The 17,793-nt window shown below is 47.6% G+C and overlaps 1 non-coding gene across 1 annotated transcript; it reads left to right on the top strand.

Moving 5' to 3' along the window:
• The first annotated feature begins 16,526 nt into the window (after positions 1-16,526).
• On the top strand, positions 16,527-16,600 carry trnag-ucc. The gene has a single exon. It is a non-coding gene; the product is annotated as a tRNA-Gly (tRNA).
• The last annotated feature ends 1,193 nt before the right edge of the window (positions 16,601-17,793 follow it).

Below are 17,793 nucleotides of genomic sequence, written 5' to 3'. Positions count from 1 at the left end.
CTTTACGTCAAAGTTGTATAACACCCCACAGTCACGATCCTGATACGTGCTCCCAACATGTCTGGGTGTCGAGCGCTCTTGAGGTGTGTAAGGGTGTAAATGCAAGTTGTGTTTATTGCTGTCCGTGCTGCTGCGTGTTTTGATCGTTTCCGATCAGCTAGCACCTCTATTTATATCTAACTAACTCTCTCACCAGTGCAGTGCTACAAACGGTGCAAATACCAGAAGTATGATGGGTTTTATCTGTGCAGTCAAGCTTTCGGTCTTAACATCTGCAGCTGGTTGGACACGCATTCCAGATAGCTGAGTCATGGACTTCCTTGTCTAAACCTGTAGAGGGTAGAGGGGGGGGTGTGTGTGGAGTGGTTGTGGGGGAGGGAATAATGAAGACTAGATTGTAACGCTGGCGTTAGACATTCACTACCCTCTGCCCTTGTGCAATTGACACAGGCTGGTTCTCTGTGGGCTGTGATCACATCAGCATCCACTGACTCCTTCCTGCCTGCTGTTTACCGATGCCTCTAAAGCCAGAGGGTAGTGATGTCTATTGATCTCTGTGGGTGATAGGGAGAGGGCGAAAGAGAGGCAATTAATACGCAGCCTCATCAGGGTTCCACCCAGAGGCTTGAGGACATCTTAGTGCACGGGAAATGATTTTCCCCTCCCTCACCCAGGGCCAGTCGTAGCTTGTAGTCTGCCGTTATCTCCTCCCTCGCTCTACCTTTTCTCTTTCCCTCCCCATCTCGCGGTCTCTCTCTCTCTCTGCCCCTGCAATGTCTTTGTTGTAAATCGTGTGAGATTCAGTCTCCCTGCGGTTGGGCCCTCACACGTTGGGTTTTATTGTTAGAGCCTGATCTCACCGTCAGCCGGCCTGATTCCCTCAGACTCCAGCCAAGCCTGTTGCTGCTGTCTGTCCCGAGCCCTCTGGTGGGATTCCCACATTCCGACTGAGCTGGGGTGGATCCTGCCTGAGCGCCCCACCCACTCGATGCTGTTACGGGGGGAATTGAAGCTCTTAATAGGTTCAATTCCGTCAGCTCAGACTGATGTGTAAATGGAGACTAGATTTGTCCTGTTGTGTGTCAGCCTGGCTCGGTGGTAGAGTCAAACAGTCGTGGCTTCAAGCCGGATGTCGGGACTTCGAATCACATAGTCTAAGCTGACCCTCCAATGCAGGACTTGCATTTACAAACGTCAATTGGGTGTTGCATTGTCGGAGGTGCTGCCCTTCAGATGAGCTGTTACACCAAGGTCCCGTCTGCCTGCGCAGATGGACATTACAGATCCCATCACAGTATTCGAAAGGAGAGGGAGTTACTCTCTCCTGGTGTCCTGGCCAACAATCCCCCCCCCCCCCCAATAAAATTGGTCACTCACTCCTCTGTTTGTGAGACCTTGCTGTGTGCTATGGGGGGGCTGCGTTTCACCCACAAAATACACAGTCAATCCACTTCACGCTATATCCTGTGAAGCACTTTGAGACGTCGCATTTGAAATAGGAGCTATATCAAATGCAAGATTTATTATTTGCCGGGGGAGATGGAAGGAGAGAAGTTCGTCACTGCCTCTCACAACCGCCTCCACGCCTACATCTCAAACCCTGAAATCCTACCTAGTTTTAAGCCTGCAAGGGCCATTTTGCTTTAATGTTACACAGTACACAGAGAACTCTGCTTTCAAATTCAGGTTGAATTAAGGAATTTTCCACGGTTTGTCATTGCAATTTTTAAGACAAAATGGTCTCACGGAGTAAGTCTGGGTGGAATGTCAGGTCTCTGGTTCCTTGAGCAGCGATCCTTTTTATTTCCTTTACTTACTTTGGCCGCCTCATGCAGATTAGTTGGACAAAACTCTAAAGAAAAATCTTCCAACCCAGCTTCTGTTGGCTCATCAAAGAGCACATTAAAGTCAACTGCATTTCCAGCTGTCGGCTTGACTTAGCTTGGTCGATCGTGTTTCTTTCGCCTTCGGGTGGGCGAGAGCAAAGTGGCTTCTTCGAGTACTAAGTTGGGACTTGAGCTCACAGTCCAGGCTGATGCTCCAATGTGGTGGTGGAGGGTGAGGTGGGTAGTGGAAAGAGAGAGAGAGGGTGATGTAGGGTTGGATTTTTTTGGTTGAGATGTTGAACCGAGGTCCTGTTTGATCGGAAGTTAAAGTTCGGGGACCAACCAAACGTAAGTGTAGGATGTGCGCTCTCGCGCACACACACACACACACACACACACACACATTGTTATTCAGTGAGAGAGACGAATTGCTCCCCAAAGACTCTCCATATGGATTAAACCTTTATCTGCATCACAAGGACCTTGGTGGATGTGTGTGTGCGCACGTGCACTTAAAAAAAATAATTACTTGTGAAGTGCAGTTATGAGAAGCCCTTGTTCTGAGTCACTTGAATCTGCCTCTGTTCCCCTTTCTTCCCTTAGCCAAGGTTGGCTGGGGTTGAAGGCTGTAGCAGTGGCGCGAGAGAGAGAAACGGTGAAGGATGGAGTGGTGACAGGCAGTTATGCGGAGCATACTGAACAAAGAAATAAACCTATTTCCTGCTGCCAAATACCAGGGACTCAGGCCAACATGAGTACGTGGAGTGCACTGCTTTAAACTGGATAAGATCACTGTTATACAAGGTGGTGCTTACCCTCAGGCAATAAGAATGGAGCATCAAATTAACATCCACCCTCCCTCTCTCCTCACCCCCACCCTCCCTCTCTCCTCACCCTCTCATACGCTGACCTGATAAACTCACCCTGCTGCTCGTCATTGATACTAATATTATGTGGAAGGAAGGGACGGGGGTAAAAGGCAGGGGCTGGGAATGACCGTCTTAATCCGTCTTCCTGATCCCAAAGTGAAAAGAAAATAATTGGATTTTTTTAAAAAATAATCCTACTGCACTCTTATCTCTCAGGCCCCCTCAATTGAATTCCTTGCCAAATACAGTAGCTACATATCCTCTTGAATTCTGACATAATCCTGCCTGCACTGCCTTCCCCTCGGTCTGTGTTTATTCCGCAGGCTCTGTGCAGAAAGACATTTAGTCTGAAATCTGTTCACTTCCCCTGAGCTTGACTCGGTCTCCCTTCACCCTCTCCAACCCCCCCACTTTTGTTTTAGGTTTGTTGATGGTGTTAAAGCGAATCCTAATAACTGTAATGTTTTAACCTGCAATCCTGGGACTGTATAATAATAATTGCAATTGATACAGCGCCTTATCACATTGTTAAGGTGTTTCAAAGCACTTCACAGGATATACTGTAAAGTGGATTGACTGTGTATTTTGTGGGCAAACCGGCTTGAAACACTTCACCAAAACTCTCCCCTGCACCTTCTCCGGCCTCGTGACTCAAGTGCCCAACTCCAGGCATTGATCTAACGTCACCAGCGACAAGATATCCTCACTGTAATAGGACAACCAGAAATGTATGCAGAGCTTCAGATGAGGCTCGTCCAGTGCCTTGTGCAAGCTCAGTATCTCTCCTGATAATGCACTCTATCCCTATAGCATCTCAAGATCCGATCCACAGCAAAACGTACTGGTATCCCTTCACTCTCTGGTACCTCCCTACCTTTCCGACCTCCTCACCCCGCAATCCACCACCCAGCACCTCCGCTCGACTGGCACCAGCCTCCTGGTTGTCCCTCGCACCCTCCACCCCACTATCGGAGGTCACGCTTTCAGCCACTATGCCTGAAACTCTGGAACCACTCCCTCAATCCCTCCGGCTTGCACCCCTCTCCCTCTCCCCTTTATCAAGTCCTGCCTGAAAACTTTCCTCTTCGACTTGTGCTTTTGGCCACCCACTCAGTCAGGCTGTTAAGCACTCCGAGACGCTACCCAGTGTAGGGGGGGGCACTATATAAGTGCAAGTTGTTGTTGTATCAACCACATTCCCCCACCCATCTGTCTACAGTAAAGACAAAGCATAGAATTTCCTTCCCCAATCTCATCACTGCATCTGTCTACATTTGCCACCTGTCAGCCCATCTCCCTCGTCTTTCTAGATGTCCCCCCCCCAACCTTGTACTTGAGCTGCTCATCTTACTCCAGCACCTATTAGTTATTTTCTGAGCTGTGTTTCCAGGTGTCGGCCCAGGTCAGTCCAGACAGTCACACTCTCCCATGAGTGAGAAGGCTGCGGGTTCACGAGTTAGCTGTGGAATTTGATTCTCTTTGTTGCTGAATGTGAATCTGCATGTCCGTCCGGTCTGACGTGTTGCAACAAGTAACCGCAGAGATTGTGGAAAACAGCTAGTAGTTTGACTGAAATCTATTTCTCTGTGGTTGTTTTTTTTTCTGAGACCAGTGTTAAACTGTCTCGCTGCCTTGCACGCACAGTGTTGAAGCTAGCTGCGAGAGGAAGCCCTTTGCCATTGCCTTGCTGCCTCCTCCTTGCACAAAAGGAGCCTTTCACGCCCATTGACTCCACTTCCCTTCATTCAGGCCCGAGCTCAGAATCCAACCCCCCCCCCACCCCTGCCCATCACTGCGCTAGGTGCCTGCCTCCCTGCTCCACATGCCATTCCTGTGAGCTCACATGTCTGCCGAATGGAAAAGCGCTCTGCAAAGTTCAAGGAGGATTATTGGGCAATACTTGCAGCCTCGGGTTCACGCTCCATGGAGCTTCGTCAACGGGAGAGAGAGAGAGAGAGGTCCAAATTTGTTCCACTTTCTGCACTCTTATTCCAGATACGTTTGTTAGAACAAGAGCTGGGTACATTTCGGCACATTTACAGCTGAACCTATTCTGCTCAGATAACACTGAGGTCGATGATTGGGAGTCAAGTGTTGTCATCCAATTTCCTCCGGTCATCCAGTCAACTGTCTCCAGGCCCGCGCTCTTCCTTCCTTTTGGGATGACTTGACCTTTAACAGACACTCAATCGCACTCTGGAATGTTCTCTGGGTTGGAGAGGTGGCAGGGAGGTGGAGGGGCACGAAGCAGACTTGAGTGGAGGGTGCAGTAGGGTAGCAGGACGTCACGGAGGTCAGAGGGCATGGAGGGATTTGAAGGAGAGGGAAAGGATCTTGAATTTAATTTGTGGCAGGATGGGGCGGGAGGGAAGAGGAGCCAGTGGCAGTGAGCGAACGTGGTGGGGGCAGGTAGATGTCAGACACATCGGCATAAATCAGTGTAGTGCAAGGAATTTGTACCTTATAAATGTGGGTCTGTGAGTTTAGCGAACCAAAAGCACTTAATTGTCACTGTTGTCAATGTAACACTAAAATGGGTTTCTTCCTCAGTATTTTGTCTTCTGCTGGGTGAGCGGGAGAAAACCTGCAGATAGGACAGAGGTAACGCAGTTGAATTGTGTTCCACACACTCTGGCGATTTGACGAGAGTCAAATAAATCAGAGATTTCCCAAACAGCAAGAGGGGAGTTTAACAGAAAAAACAAAACTCATTTCTGATCCTTTGCCCTGGAGACTCATCACAGTAAAGATTCCACTCTTTTCTAAACCAATCTGCTTGAAATTAATAATATCTGACGAGGCAATTTAATAGAATATAGAATATAAAAAAGATTAAACCTCCAGAAGTTTTCGGTGGGTGGGTGGGGGGGGGGGGGAGAGTGAAGCAGTAAGAGATGGGACAGATGATGGTTTCATTTTAGAAAATAAATATAGTTAATTCACTTTACAGTATATCCTGTGAAGCGCTTTGAGATGTGAGATCAAATGCACGGATTATTATTTTGAAATAAAAAAAAACTTGCATTTTTAATATGTGTCTTTACTACTAATAATACTAATCCTGGCATTTGATAGAGTGCTGTCTTTGCAATGTCTCAAAGCTCTTCGCAGAATATACTGTAAAGCGAATTGACTGTATCTTGTGGGCCAAACCCAAACCCTCCTTGAACTTTATCATTCACTGGTTTAACATCTACCAAACGCTTCGCTATTCAGGGCAGCGACTGTCATGTGGGAAACTTGTGCACGGCAAAGTCCCATAAACAGCTGGCGGATTATCTGGCCTCCAAGTCAGGAGGTTGTGGGCTCCACTGAAGCTCTCCACTCTAATCCCATTCCTCTGCTCCCTCCCCCTAGCTTTGTTAGGGGGAGGTTGCAAATTCATATTCAGCACGGATGAGGTATCGGCAGTCTGTCTATCTAACAAACAACTCGATCAAAGCCTGTTTGATTTGCCAGGTTTCCTCTTCCTACTGAGTGCAGTTTCCTGCCACTTTCCTTGTTCGGCTTGGAATGCAAAGAGGAAGTCAATTTTTCCTATTGATTCATCAAACGTCAAGGCTTTGAACGCACAGTCTAAGCTGATGCCCCAATCCAGCGCTGGGTGGGGGTGGCACTGCAATTTTATAGAGGCGCGTGCTTCAGATGAGACGTCAAACTGGGTTCCCCGTCTGTGCCTGTTCCGGTGAGCGTTAAAGATCCCACGACGCTATTCGGATAAAGAAGAGAGTTTCTCTCCCGGTGTCCTGGCCGACAATCCCCCTGAAATAATAAAATTTGGTCACTCGCTTCACGGCTGCCTCCAACAACTCACTGGATGACAAACTGTCACAAATTTCACCCTCTTCCCACCCCATCTCCCCTTTCTGGGTCAATCCAAACCCTTAAAAGAAGAGAATTCTACACCAGTTCGCCTGTCGCCTGCTGTGGGCAATGTGTTGAGAACTTGGATCCAGTCTCAGACATTGGCTTCTGCGCCTGTTGGCAACCGAACGCTGTTTATACACACACTGATTGCAAATTTATGTTACACAACAATTCATCAACACAAGGCCCGACTGTCATCTCTTCCTACTGTTGCAGCTTGTGCCAGTCACTGTGAATCATTTTCAAATGTCTTGGGCTTGGAGAAAAAAGCCCTTCACCCTGAGCCTGGGCACGAAGGCTTCAACAACAGCCGCTGAATTCATCCACTAACTCGGTACTTTAATCATTAACAAAAGCAATCCCTTACCTCTGTCTCCCTCCCTCACCCCACTCCTCTCCCAAACATTAACATGCCTGTGGCTTCCTTCCCAGTCAATACCATTCTTTCTCTGCTGATTTATTCTCCACCTGGAGCTTGTCTCTATTTAGGTTCGGTATTCATTGACTACCAATGATCCCCAAAGGCACTGCATAACGCACTGCTCCACACCCAGGCAACCTCTCCCATTGATTTCTTGAAAGGAAATACCCCCAAAAGGCTACAGAATCTGTTGTACCAAATACTTAGAAAGGGGATGTAACAAGTGATGCTGATCACATCACTTTCATTTCACATCACTTTCCCTCCCACTCCCCTCTCTTCTCCCCACCGCCCCCCCGCATTTTCTCTCTCTCTCTCTCCCTCCCGTCTCTTTTAACTGTTACAACTTTAAGGTTGTAGGTATCTTTGCACAATTGGCTCCTGTGAAGTTTGGGCTTTCTACGAGCAAAGGTGTGGATGTGTTCTGCGAAGTGGGGAAGCCATATAGGAATCGCTATAAAATAATTCGAAAATATAAGATTATTGACGAAAGCCATTTGATCTCATGCTTCCAGAAACCACACCCTACCTTCCTCCCAACGAGCTGTTTAGTTAAATGAGTCTCAATCCCAGTGTGCTGGGACCCTTCCCAGCAACCTGTTCCTCGTTAATTGCTCTCTGGGTGAAGAAAACCTTCCTGGTGTCTATTCCCCACCCCCCAAATTGTCCTTTGTGTAACATCTAACCCTGCCTCCTCGTGTTCTGCTATCCCAGTGCATCTGAAAGCATCAATCTGTGTTTGCCGACGGTTAAGGCTTGGGATTAAGCGCTCTGGGAAGCTATCCTGCCTGAGAGGCCGCTATGTAAATGCAAGTTGTTGTTGGGATCGAATTCGTCACTGAGCTGAGTGTCATCGAATTCAGCTTGGATTCCAGGAGCAAATGCAACAGAGCGAGAGAGAGAGACAGACGGTAAATGATTTTTATTATTTTTTTAAAAATACATTTGGCTGTGAAACGTTCATCTGGGAGAAGTCTATCAAGCCAAGAAACTCTGTGTCTGCGACAAGCTCAAAGTTTGTATTTTGCATAGTTTCCCGTTTACAAGTGAAAATACCTCAGTATTTGGGCAAATATTTGCCTAAAGTAGTCTAATTTGATGTACGCTGTTCCGCAAAAGGATTGATACCTAAGAAAGAGACCTGTTTATATGGTTATTGCTCTGTCAAGTGCTCTGAGACGCTGCCCTGTGTGAAGGACGCTATATAAAGTGGACATCGCAGGCAACAGAGCAAGTTGTTGTTGTTATTGCTCTGTTGCTCTGCGTTCATTCCATGGAATGAGTGAGATGTTCTGTACCTTTGGCTGAATTGGCACCGAGACCCGGTGAGGTTTGATGATTAAACAACTCAGTTTCCTCAACTCCCACCTAAATCTCTTCACCCCAGGACGGAGGGGAAAGAGCTTCACACCCTGCCAGTCCCTGGTTGTGCGGTGTTTGGACACTCCGGGATTGCTTGGAACGCCGATCTCACCCCAACGTTCTCCCGAGCAGCGTTCCAGAGGTCGGAACCCCCACGGACCTGAAATTCCCCTCGTTGGGGGGGAGGGGGGGAATCACGCCCTTTCCCTGCTGTCCTCAGACTGCGTGGCTCAGTTGTCTACTCTCATCGATTGCAAAGATACCCAACCCCTCGCAGTCGCATTGTCCTCTCGGTTCAGTTGGTGACTTTACGACCTTGAATGCGTTTGCAAGGAAATAAGCAACGCCGGAGCTGAGTTCCTCAATGCTGTTGCGAGTCACAACATTGACTTAAAAAAAGAGGAGTTCGGAATCCGGCCCAAACTGGTTTTGTGAAAGTTTCGAAATGCTTCCTGTTATCGTGGTGTTGCCAGAGGGGATGTGAGAGTTTGCCAGGAGCTGAATAACACTCTGCTCTGTGAGATAGCGACCTGAGAGAGAGAGAGAGAGAGAGGGGTGGGAGCGCTCATTCCCTCCTCGCTGACTGGTCCCCCAGTGTCCCAACCGCCCCTTTGCAGCTCACGGGACTTCCAAACAAACAACATGATCGTCAGCGCAGTCACAACCCGTAATCGCCGGCTCTGGTATAAGCACACGGCGCAGCTGAAAACACAACAGTAATCCTCGCTCTCCAATAAAACATTGTACAGTAAACCTCACATAAGTCATATCAGTTGGAACCGTACATTTAATGTGACTTGTGCGAAGTGTGAGTTATGTCAAACTTGCGTAGGATATAACCTCTTGAACGGGACTCGGGCTTAGGCGATTGTACAGTTTATACAGATCAAATTTATGGGAGTTTTACTCTATCACGTCATCAGGATTTTACTGTAAAATGTAGTGAGTGTGTACTTTATAGCTGAAACGGCAGCAAGTTTGCATGTAGCCAGCGTCCTGCAAGAAGCTATGAGCTGAGGGATTGTCAGGCAGGACATCGGGAGAGAGGACCTTCCATCTCTTTACCACCAGTGCTGTGGGATCTTCAACATCCACCTGAACCGGATGCAGACACGGAATGGGGTACATTGAATGACTTGGTACAGGGACAGAGCAGAGGATTAGAATAGAGAGCTCTAGTGGGGGAGTGAGCAACAGCACATACCCGATGGGGAGAAAGCACGGAATGGGATTAGAGTAGAGAGCTCCCAGTGGGAAGCTACATTCTATAAAGCGTTTGAGACCTCTCGACGACGTGATAAGGCGCGATATCAAATGCAATGATTATTATTTGCATCAGGGCAGGCAGTAAATGGTTGCAGGGCGAGCCGCTTGCTTGTAATATGACACTGCGAAAGAACCGAGAGAGAGTGAGTGTGCGAGAGAGAGAGAGAAACCCACAGGAGCTGTGTTAAGCTGGTGTTTGGCAGCCTGATGGCAAATCACTGACTGAGGACCGTCATTGCAAACAGTGGGTAGATGTGTTCAGTTTGCATCATCCTGGTTGTCTCGATCAAACCTTAGCATAATCTCCCCTGCTTTGTTTACTGCCAATTTTCATGTTGGACCGAGGCCAGCAATGGATTGCAGAGCAGCTCAGACAAACCAGAGTAAACAACCTTCCCCTCCCCCAACTCCATTTCCCCCCCCACCACCACCCCCTTGCTCCCTTCCTCCCTCCCCCCCCCCCCCCCCCCCCCACTGTACTGGCATCAAGGATTAAGTCTCCCCACTCCACCCCTCCTCAACCCCTTCCACAACTTCCAGAGACGGCTCTAACACAAAGAGAGAGAGAGAGAGAGAGGCCTTCAATATTCTGAAGGGCTTTCGAGGAGACTTACTGATCCGCACAAGCACGAATCGTCTCTCTCCATGATGTAATTCTCTTATTCCTTAAGGGAAACTTTATCCCACTGTTCAGTGCGTCATGACCGAATAATGCTTGCAGCTGATATGGCGCCTTATCACTTCGTTGAGACGTCTCGAAGCGCTCTGCAGAATATATTGTAAAAGTGGACTGACTATTTGTTGGTGAAACGTGGCAGCCAATTGCGCACAACAGTGGAATAAGATGTGGGTGTGCATTCTGCCCGGCAATTCAACCCTCTCTGACTGTACATTTAAACCGAGAGAACATTTAGCTCCCTCAACGTGTACGAGACCTTACATTAGGAATTGAGGAAGTAAACTCAGAGTAATTCTTTCAAACACTTTGAGGCAGCAGAACACAAGAAAACATGGGGGTTTTGAGCTGCAAGGGGGCAATTTCAAGACAGACACCATTCGGGGAGAGGCTGAATACAATAATCATAATCCTTGAATTTGATAGAGTCTTATCATGACGTTGAAATATCTCAAAGCGCTTCACAGAATATACTGTAAAAGTGGATTGACGGTATATTTTGGGAGCAAAACAGGAAGGGTGAAGGGATTTTGGTGCAAATTTTTTTTGCTCTTTCAACACACACACTCTCTCTCACACACACACACACACACACACACACACGGATAAAGTCAGTAGCTACAGGACACTTGGTTTCAGGCCAAGTGATAAAGCAATGTAACCAAGCCGTCTGGAAACCAAAAGCTTTATTTGTGTGTGTGTGTGTGTGTGTGTATATATATGTATATAAAATATGGGTAAGAACAGCCTGAAGATCTCTGAGAGCTGTTGATGCTTGGCACTGCAGGATGTGCTTTCACAGCTGCTGAGTTTACACAGGAATGAATTGGTAAAGATTCTTCAGATGTAAAATGACAATCTTTCTGTTTTCTCTCCCCCACCCCCCCCCCACCCCCCACCCCCTTCCAATCCAAGGAATTTCCAGTGATGGTGTGTATGTACGTGTCAGTCTCCGACCAGTTTCACAGCAGGAGCATATGGTATCACTCGCCTCATTTTTCTCCTTATATCTACCACAGCCATTGACCCTCCCACTTCCCACACTAATCCTGCTCTTCCCCCCCCACCCGCACCCCCCCCCCCTCTCTCCCCGTGTCTTATCAGTGTGTTCAGTATCTAGATGTCGCTTTGTTCAAAGTCTGAAATGCTTTGTAAAAAAGCATGTCCTCTGTTACTGGGGGCTGGGGTCTCTCGCGTTAGTCTGAGCTCGAAGTCTCCAAGTGGGGTTTGATCCCCAACAACTCCCTTCACCTTGGATAACACAAAATACAAAATGGCCACAAAATAACACAGTTACTCCACTTCGTAAAATTTTCTGCGAAGCGCTTTGAGACATCGTGACGACGTGATAAGGCGCTATATCAATTGCATTATTATGAGATATATATATATGTGTGTGTGTGTGTGTGTGTATAATGCCTCGGAACAATTTACAAAGACAGGATTGGATACCGAGGGTGGGAGAGGAGGAGGGTGGAAGGGGGAAATGACCAGAGGTGGGTCTTAAGGCAGGGTTTAAAGTGAGGGAGGGATCCAGGCAGAGGGATTGAGGCGTAGAGTTCCAGAGGTTGGGGTGTAGCGGATGAAGGCACAGCCACCGATGGCGGTGAGGAGGGATCGGGATGGGGGAGGGAATGTGCAGTGGGTGAGAAGTGGTGCTGATAAGAGGGTGACCGAATGACACGTGTTTAAGTGCATGTTTTTTTTTAACCTGCCCGACTGACGTTGTGGAAAAACAGCGATGGCAATCTGTCCGTCAGAGGCGCCAAATAAGGCGATCTGTGGTTTGGCAAGTCAATCCCTGGGTGTGAATGGACGATGTCCATTGCAGAGCCAAAGATTAGATAAAACCACTGCGATTGAGCATCACTCCGCTGAACGTATCTGGGTTATGTCACAGTGTTTTGCGCACACCCATGCACACAAACACACGCACTCCCCTCGCTCTTTACCTCCTGAGTCGCCAGGAACCCCCGAACCGTTCCTCCTTCTTGCGTTTGTTATTCAATGGAAGTGAAATCATTTTTTTTATATGTAGTTATTTAAAAAATACATTTAACTTTCACATCAGAAGCACGTCCTAAACAGTTCAACAGTGGGTGTGGGGTGTGTGGGGCGCGGGGGGGTGGGGTCAGAGAGGAAGGGTTGGAGGAAGGGTGGAATTTCTAATCTGGTGCAATGGAAGTGAAGGCTACTCAGGCTGACCTTGGCCCAAGACGCAATGTAGAATGACCGCACTCACTGATTCAGAGAAATATGTCGCACTTCAGTGGGATACGATTAAGCAGCCTATATATATATCCCAGGGGGCAAGCGGACTAGCAATCCTGTTTACAGATAGAGTGAGAATGCCACAGTAGTGCCTTTTGGAAGGAACCCAGAAAGTATGTTAGGAGAATCAAGGCCGTGTTTACCAGGGCTTCTCGCTCTCTGAGTGGAAGAGCAGTTTATTAGTCCTGGTTATAAGGAACGTTTCAAGGACATAGCCTAGTCAGCCAGGCACCCAGCAATCCCTTCGCCCTCAATGGCCCCACTTTCTGACCGACTGGGCTAAAGAGAGAGAAAGAGAAGTTCAACTGTGCAAAGCAAAGGGGTCGGTCGGTCAGTCACACTCTGAGTCAGAAAGTTGCGAGTTCAGGTCCTAATTTGGAACTTTTGAGTTCACGGTCTCCGCTGATGCTCCAGAGGAAACATACAAATGAGATGAAATCTGGCACAAGTTCTACAGATACTGTGGAATAATGCAAATTACCCAAAGAGGAATCCTGTATCTCAGTGGTTAGAGCACTTGTCTCGCAAGCGAGAGACCTGGGTTCGATTCCTGGGCAGGGCGAAATGTCGGGCAGGTTTTCTGGATCACTTTTCCGGGGATAATTATCCCTAAAAATAAAACTAATGATTTGGTCATTCAATCCACAACTGTTTGTGGGACACTGTTACGACCTGAAACCCCAACTTTCTGACTCTGAGCGTGACTGACTGCTGTGGGCAATTGGCTGCTGTGTTTCGCCCATAAATATACAGTCAATTCACTTTACAGTATATTCTGTGAAGTGCTTTGAGACGTCGAGAAGCCGTGAAAAGCGCTATATCAAATGCGAGGATTATTATTATTATTACCATTACCCAAGTTGGTTTGTGAGAGAAATCAATTTGTTACCATGTTTCTCAGTTACCACATTTTGGCAATGAAATAACATAATATTTATCAAGCGAGGGCTGTCTTTGATTCACCTTCGGGCAAACCATCTCCAGTTTCCCACCAAAAAAACCTTATTACAGCCTGAAAGCTTCAATAAAAGCCGCATCCGCCCAGATTGCTTTCGACGATTTTTTTTAAAAACAAAATTTCTCTGCAACGCACAGTGCATGGGAGCCATGGACTGCGGTGAGGGGGGTGGGGTGGGGTGGGCGGTTAGGGCTCAGCGAGAGAAATACTCATTTTGTTTCAAAGCCAGCGAGCCTTGGAAGTGAAACCAATAAGTCACATTTAAGAGGAGAGGGATTGCTTCTCACACAGCTGCGCTGGGGGAAAATATCAAACGCAGCGCTGAGTAATTGATGTTTTAATCAAAGCCATTGCCACCTTTTTATAATCGATGCTTCCTGTTCGATCTTTACCAATGCGTGTGTTTGCGGGCGCGTCAACCTGGCGCAGTGGTGGTGCTCTCGCCTCCCGAGTCAGAAGGTCGTGGGTTCAAGCCCCACGTCGGGACTCGGAATCGCATCGTCTACAGTGACGCTCCAGTGCAGTGCTGGGGGGTGAGTTGCATTGTCAGGTGGACGTTCAAAGATCGCATGGCACTATTTGAAAAGAGAAGGGAGTTTTTCTCTCCCGGTGTCCTGGGCCAAGAATCCCCCAAATAAAATTGGTCACTCGGTCATGGCTGTCAGTGGGACTGTGCTGTGCTTATAGTTTGGGTTTTAATCCTCGTCAACTTTTTCCATCGTGGGGTACGAGGGGGGGTGGTGGGAGAATCCCGGGGTGCAGTCATTTCAGGCCTCCAGTACCTTGGCTGAGTCTCCATTCACTGTTACGGGAGGAAGCCTTTCACAGTGAATGTGCTCAGGCTGTTTGACTGTGGGCCGATGTAGCTGATCTGGGCTGAAACATCACTGACTCTTGTTCCTGAGACGTGAGAAGCCGAGTGTGATGGTGTTATAGCTGGAAAGGTAAAGCCCTCCAACTGGCAGGCCTCTGTGACTTGGCGTCCTTCACTGAGGATATATTGGAGAGCCGGGAGGAGGTGGAGTGTGGTGGATAATACTCAACACTTCAAGGGGTTTTCAATAATCCCAGCAAATGATACTTCTCGAAGGTCATTGTGAAACTCCGAGATGTTGTGCTACGTGGCAGGCATTCTATAAATAAACGCAAGCTGTCGTCGTAATGAAACACCTCGAGGCACTTCGCAGGATAGAGCTGTCAAGGGTAGTGACTGTGTATTTACAGGCGAGCCATTTGGCACACAGCAACGCTCCTGCGCACAGCCATGAAGTGAACGAGGGAACTGTTGACGAGGGCGGTTCAACACCCCTGATATCTGGAACTCCCATCCTCAACCCCTCCGCCTTGCTGCCCCCCCCCACCCCCACTCCCTTTCAATTCAATCTGTGTTTAAATCCCACCTGAAAACCTTTCCCTGTCAGCTAGTTACCCATTTCCCTCGCTCGGCGTCCGTCCCCGACACTGTCCAGCGCTCTGAGCCATGACCCCAAGTGAAGGGCGCTGTGTAAATGCAAGTCATCGCTCCTGTGAATCGCTTCATTAAGAATTCGCGGCTCTCCCAGGACGGGCGTGTGCGCTCTCTGCGGAAACGATCCGAGACAAACAGTGGCAACAGGAGTTGCTGAGGAAACGGCTTTGGCTCCTGAAACGAGACGAGACTCTGAGCCAACAGCGCAGCCACTTTTCCTGAATCGAAGCCACTTGGTCAGAGCTGGGATCTGCCAACAACAATCACAGCCTGATTTCCAGTCTCCCCACCACCCCCTCCCACCACCCCCCCCCACCCCCACCATCTCCTCCCTCCACCCAGCAATACGACAGACTCAAACAGTTCATCAGCGGAGCCCAACCTAATGACAAATTGTTTGGTTAGTCTTTCAGACCAACTATTTTATTTTCTCTCTGCGTCCGTCGATAATTCGGTTTGATTGACTCCCCCTCTCACCGCTCCCTCCCTCATCCTCGCTGAACCATCGCGTTTCCTTTTAGTGACATTATAATTCCGTGGCCGTCTTGCTGTTTTTTTTGGCAGAGGTGAGCAGCTCATGCGAAAAACAGATGAGTTTTTTATATATATATATATATATATACACACACACACAATAGACACAGCAGCTTCTGGCTTGGGGTTTTTGGTGGCGGGAAGGGGGCCAGTTCAGGGGGTGGGAGCGAGACTATAATAATAATAGTCCTTGCATTTGATTTAGCGCCTTATCAAGTCATTGAGACGCCTCAAAGCGCTTCACAGAATATACCGTAAGTGGATTGACTGTGTATTTTGGGGGCGAAACTCGGCTGCCCAAAATCGCGCAGCAGTGACCAAATTCAAAAATAAAAGTGGAGGGGTTGTTACCCTAATAATCTATTCACGTAAGCGTACGCAAAGACCCAAAGTATTAACTCTGCTGAACATCGCCTTGCCGGGGTTAAGCTTTACTCTCTCTACTCCGACCACTTCCCCAATCGCTTGCGTTTTTAAAAGAAAATGAATATCTGACCAGAGCGCGAGGCTGAGGAGGTGAATAACGAGGGCAGCACATGGCAGGCCACCAACTGGCTTCGGTGGAGCAAGCTTCCTCTTGAGACCAAAAAAAAAAAATCCTAACCTCTCGGGTTCAGTTGTTGGTTTCTTCTCTGGTTTTAACGATCGCCCCTCAAACACGAAGCGAGCGAACCTAAACTTGTTCTGGGTTTAATGAGCGAGATGGAAGAACTTCTCTTTTTTTTTTCTCGCGGCCATGTTAAAAACAGAAGCTCGCTTTCCAAAAATAATTGGAATATTGTACTTTGCAGAACACGACATGAATTCAACATAGTGAACTGAGCGCCCGATAAACCACACCGCGCCCCGACACACACACAGAGAGAGAGGAGGAGTGTGGTGTGTCTTGTTCTTTAAATAATAATAACAATCTTTGCACTTGATACAGCGCTTTTCAAGTCCGGAGAACGTCTCGAGGCGCTTCACAGGAGTTTGATCGTAAAGTGTAGAGATTTTGTTTGAAGACCGAGTCCTGTAGCTCAGTGGTTAGAGCACTCGCCCTCCAAGCGAGAGGGCTTGGGTTCAATTCCCGGGCAGGGCGAAACCTTAGGCAAGTTTCCTTACTCCAAACGACTCTGTTTATCTAGCAGTAAATAGGAACATGGTTGTTAGTCGATTGGCCGGATCGCTTTCTGGGGTAATAATCTCTTCAAAATAAATAAACAAAATAATATTAATGATTTGGTCACTCAATCCACACTGCTGTGCGCTATTATCAGCCGGGTTTCAACCACAAATATACAGTCAATTCACTTTACAGTGTGTTCTGTGAAGCGCTTTGGGACGTCCTCCCGACGTGAAAAGCGCTATATCAAATGCAAGGATTATTATTATTATTATTATTTACAGTATATTCTGTGAAGCGCTTTGAGGTGTCAAAGTATCAAGTGCAAGGATTATTATTATATTTTATTTTAGACCAACATGGCAGCCAATTTAATGTGCTCACAGCCATGAAGTGAAAGAATCTGAATCTGAGTCATTCTTCTTTAAGTCGTTAATTCTCCTTAGGGGAAGGAAACACTTCCTGGTTTCTGTCCTGAAATTGCCTCTTTACTGCTCTAAAAAACCCGTGTTTTCTTGTGTTCTGCTGCCTCAGAGCATTTGAAAGTATTGTTCTGAGTTTACTTCCTCAATTCCCAATCTAACAGAACAATACTTTCAAATGCACACAGTGAGAGAGCTGAACGCTCACTCGGTTTGAGGTATGAGAGGATTGAATCGCTAGGCAGGACGCAACATCTTATTCCATAATTGGTGCCAATTAACTGTGAATTAGATCTGTGACGGTGTCTGTTTGTTCATTGTTACCTGAACTCAACCTTCCTGTTCATTGTTGTGAACAAATGCAGTGCAGTTTGGTGGTGTGTATGTGTGTATGCGCACTGCATTGTCTGATGAGACGTTAAACCCATCTGTGCCCTGTCCTGACCTGAAAGGCGGCATGCAAGTGTAATTTATTGTTGTTGTTGGATGTTAAACATCTCATCCACGGTATTGGAAGAGTGTGGGGGGAGAGGGGGAGGAAATTCTACAGCAAAAAATCATTTAAACCATTGGCTTGGTGTTGCCTTCCTTTCAAAATCTGATTGATTCACCCCAGATACATTGCATATTTGGGCCTAATTTGCGCTGTTTCTAAATGGCTTTTCTTTATCAAGGAATCCCATTGGAATCCTTTCCCACCCCACCCCACCCCCCCCCCCCACCACTCCCCAGGCTCCAGCAGTAGATT

This window comes from Callorhinchus milii, unplaced genomic scaffold, assembly GCF_018977255.1.
Source record: "Callorhinchus milii isolate IMCB2004 unplaced genomic scaffold, IMCB_Cmil_1.0 Scaffold10, whole genome shotgun sequence".
NCBI classification, from domain to species: domain Eukaryota; kingdom Metazoa; phylum Chordata; class Chondrichthyes; order Chimaeriformes; family Callorhinchidae; genus Callorhinchus; species Callorhinchus milii.
Note: the sequence above shows the minus strand (reverse complement) of the source record. Positions and strands in the feature narration are given on the sequence as shown.